Source organism: Cyprinodon variegatus, unplaced genomic scaffold (genome assembly GCF_000732505.1).
Source record: "Cyprinodon variegatus isolate N-32 unplaced genomic scaffold, C_variegatus-1.0 Scaffold800, whole genome shotgun sequence".
NCBI lineage: Eukaryota > Metazoa > Chordata > Actinopteri > Cyprinodontiformes > Cyprinodontidae > Cyprinodon > Cyprinodon variegatus.
The window spans coordinates 108,864-113,646 of record NW_015151253.1 but is presented as its reverse complement, the minus strand read 5'-3'; positions in this window follow the sequence as shown (position 1 = coordinate 113,646).

Below are 4,783 nucleotides of genomic sequence, written 5' to 3'. Positions count from 1 at the left end.
GAAATTGCGGAAAACAACTCGTGAAGTTTGACCCGCTAGAAGAGCGAGGTGCGTGAGAACGCTGGGACCCTTTTTCCCCCTGGATCTCTGCTCTTTTTGGCCCTCATGTCCCTCCGTTGTCGGACAAACTCGCCCCCACTTCCTCTCGGCCGTATCTAGACCCACAGCGTATAGCGCAGACCACGCTTCCATATTTAGCATAAATAAAAAATGGCTGTGTCAAGCTCATTGCAACATACTTCTGCAGGCAGGAGGCAGGAGGGCAAAATAGGTTTAGCGCCACCGCAGCACTGGAGGGAGAATTACGTCCAGGAGCGAATGGATAAAAAAAATAGACCGAGGGAAAAAAAACATGAATCGATACTCTTGCGGACGTATCAATGCAACGGATTGTTGGCTTTTGGATCGATACCAAACGATTATTATTTACACCCCTAGTACCCACTCTCGAGAGGGAATGCTTGTTAAATGCGTGTGAGAGCCTGCACGTGAAGAAATGGGCTTGTGCACTCTGTTTAAAAGTTGCTGTTCTCATAGCTCATACAAGCTTACTGTGTCCGAACGTCCGCCCTAACCCCTAAATCCCTCAATCACTATATAGAACGGCGACTATATAGTGGGCTTTCAGTGAGCTCAGTTAACTGACAGTTTTTGTTCCCCATTGGTCACGTAACTCCTCACTATGTGGTGCCTGTGCCAGCTTTGTTATTAGTCGCTGCTTTCGCTTCTCGACAGCAGGCCGCTGTGACAGCAAAGCCCATAATGCTTTGCAAGGAGAGCGCTCTGCGTAAAGCATTCTGGGAAATATCTGCCTCTTCTGAGGCCTTTTTTTCTTCTCATAAACTTCGTAGACACTTCTTCTCTTACAACCCTCGGCCATTTGCAAAGAACTGTGGTGAGAAAGGTGAGGTTCATTGACTGTCTGAAACTGTAGCTCACCACAGATATACGCCTGAAAGTGCGCCAAGCAGAAAAAGGTAGCTAACAGGGCAAGCATGTAGGACGACCTCATCCTAACATATCACCAGAATGATTGACAATTAGGAGGACCACTTATTTAGATGATCCACCCGTAAGTAAAAGATAGTCCTCTATATCTTTAATGTACTGGAACATACAGAGTAAACACCTTAATGCTAATATTAGCAGAGCTGTTATTTATCGTATTGTTTGGTTTAAATGCAGACAATGCAACACTGAGATGCTGCCTCAAAGTTTTCATGAGCCGTTGTGCATGAGATATCGAACAAATGGGATCAGCTTGTGATCTACTGTTTACTGTATATTAGCTAGAGGTAACGCCATTAGCATAAGAAAATAAAAAAAAAGAATCTACTTAAAAGATAACGAATGATGATTTAAAAGGTAACTAGGCCTAAAAACGATTATTTTGCAAATCTGTTAATCTGTCATTAGTTTTATTCGATTAATAATCACATAATTTCATAAAAAGGAGACTTTTTATGAAATTAATCCAGGTGAACCTAAAACTGTTCTTCTTGAGGAGTTCTGGATAGAGTGATTATATATTTATGTACGATCTGGTGAACTGTAAAGTGCCTTTAGATGACATGTGTTGTGAATTGGCGCTATAGAAATAAACTGAATTTGATTGAATTTTATATACGTGTATATTTTACAGTTTTGATGTAATTACTCTTAGTGGGATGCTCTTTGTTAGCTAAAATAATTACTAAATTAATTGACAATTATTTCAATAAACAATTATTGCGATTAATCCGATAAGCCCTGGTTGTACAGCATTGGTCTAGTATATCTGAAAATGTTTTGATCGTGATGCTAACCATAAACTGCCTTAACTAGAAACTGGAGCTGTTTGTAGCATAACTCTCCATCTGGGTTAGCATCTCCCAGGGTTGATTGGAGAGTCGATCGTTATGTTGCGCATATAAGATAATATACTTTCTCATTTAACATACAGGGTACATATGAAGTGTTGTAGATCAGATTGAGGGTTAGCCTGAGTAGCCGGTCTGACCGGCATGTCTTCATTAGCCTACGTAGAAAGGCTATGTGGAAACTATGATAACAAGGACAGCAGATTTACAATAGTGTGATGAGGGTGAACACAGGAAGAACGATATGAGCTCCTAATTCCGCTTCTCTTTCAACATTAAAGTAGCATAAGCTCATTTTCATACAATGGTGCCAGTTTAAGAGAAAGGCTGAATATCAAGATACAGAAACGACAGAAACCGTCCAAACATGATCAGTATTTCTGCTGATCCACTGCATGGACTATTGCAAGTAGATAAAGGTCATCCTGACACATACATGCATGTTTAATGTTACTATGACCTGTTTGTTTTTGTCTGGGGGATTTCTCCTGATACTTGGACCAACTTGATACTCTAGCACATGATTTAATTTCTCTTCATGGTTTTAATGGCGTCCCTGGCTGCTGGTGGATGATTTTATGGAAAAGCAGAATTAGCCTAAAGGGCAGATTATAATGTTGCAAACGCACACATTAAATGTCACTTGGGTCTGGTCGCGAACCAGTTTTGCTGGTATGCTTCTGCACCATCGATCTGGAATTTCTAGGGACGCACAGCAGTTTCCCACCAAAGCGCAAGGAGAAGCCTGTTCGAGAACTCGCGAAAACTTCGGTGGATGGTCACGAGAACTTTGGCGGTGCCAGCGGGAGTGTTTATCTTCCAAAACAACAATGGCGCGTCTGCAAGATATCACGGTATTGGGGATGGATCTAGAGTTGATAGACATCGAAGGGGATATATTTATTTATATAATTTGTCTGAGGCACCGTGGTTGTACTTCCGAACCTCCTCGATTAACCTTTCTTCGTACTTGTCCATTGTTCCTCGGTTTTTAAAAATGGCGCGCCCCGGGACCGAATCGAGGAGGACGACCACACACACGGCCAGAAAGGCATACCAAGGACCAATCACAGCTGCTTTTTGTCTGCAGCACTTCCCCTTGAGGTCTGCGCGGGTCAGAATCTGCGCTGATCCTGCGACCGTCCGACGCGTAGTCAGGAGTTTTTTTTTTTAGGTGCGCGACAACGGTTGCAGAACCTCTGCGCTGGGGGAGTGGTCGCAGACAGAGACAGATTTGACGGTTGCAGAGGCTATGCATCAGAAGCATAAATTGGCCTTAAGCCCATCTGCAGCTAAAAAGGGAGCTTGATTTGAGGCTTTATTGACCACCAGTCAACATGACATCACTATCATTTCTTTGACAGTTTGAACAAGCTTGAGTATTGTTTATCAGTAATGAGCTAACTATTAAGCTAATAATGAATATCTCTGGTAAAGAAGGTGTTAAAAGGATGAAGCAAAACTATACAAATTGACGGTATTGACGGCCCTCGCAGCTCAGCGCCGCTCGGCCTATTGTGCTGCGGGAGCCGAGCGACCGCCGCCCCCTTGCTCCTTCCCAGCCAGCGGACAAAGCTCCACGCTTCACCTCTGGACCAGCCGGAGACAACCACAGCTTTGGTCAGGAAGGGTTAAACTAGGGATAAAAGATAATATCTGGGATGAATCTCATCCGTCAGATAGACGCTGCGGCCATCTCAGTTGGAGGGTCAAAAGTATATATTTAAAAGAGGGCGAAACAGCACCCCCAAAATCCACAGTCCACAGCTCTAGGTCACAAGCTAACTGCTAGCTAGCTGCGCTGGGCTAGCATCCGTTAGCCTGAGTGGTTTGTTTTGAAAATGGTTCATACTGCACAAGGCTAACATCAACTAGCTCAACTTGGCTAACGTTGAGCACTTCTGAATGTAGAAACAGTTCAGTCCCCGACCCGCCTGCATTAATTACTTCTTGGCATTGTTAGCAACACGTATTATTTTATATGTACATGTATGATTTGGACTCATGCACAAAGATACTCAACGCACGGCTAAGTTTAGCAAGCAAGGCAGGAGAAACTGAAGTCATAAATTTCGAATCAAAATGGCGTCGTGGTGACGAGAGCGCGCAACAGACCGGGGACGCATATTGAATTCACACACATAGAGAGTCAGTTTTCACGATTGATAGATTTGCCACTATTTAAAAAAAGATCTTAGCAGCTCCGAGAGGTAATGGTGGCATTGAATTGTTAGACTATATGGATATGAACCATACCTTTAAGATAAAATGGATAAAAGAATGTTTGAAAAAGCCAGAATCTCTTTGGTACTTTATACCACAGAATATTTTTAGAAAATTCATAGAGACTTATCCTTTCTTCTAAATTGTGATTTTGAGGTTTCAAAATTACCACTAAAATTGTCTAAATTTCACCAACAAGCTTTATCAGCAGCAAAATTGAGCTTTGTGAATAATTTCTCCCCACACAGAACTAGTATCTGTAACTTATGGAAGCCCGTTTCCGCCACAAAAAAAAAAAATGATCTCATTATAATGATATAGTAACTCAATATTAAAACCGCGAGTGGTATTGACGGCCTCACTTCGCCATGGCGCCACAGCAACACCATTTGACTAAAGCTCTCTGTGCCTTAAACGAAGTTAGGACAACATGTCTGTCTGCTGACACAGTTTAAGGTTGATGAGGTCAAGTTGGACAGAGGGGGACCATTCCAAGTAAAAAAAAAAAGTGACTTCCTGATCTCAGGGGGCATGGCTTTAATCATGTTAAAATTTTAATATACAGTTTTGTTGGGAACCCAGAGAGGATTAATACTACCAAGTTTCGTGTCATTTCAGTTTCATATGTAAAAGTTATTGCGTTTTGAAAATCTTGGCGAGTACGCCAATTTCGAGGCCTGGCCACACCCCTTTAAAATGCT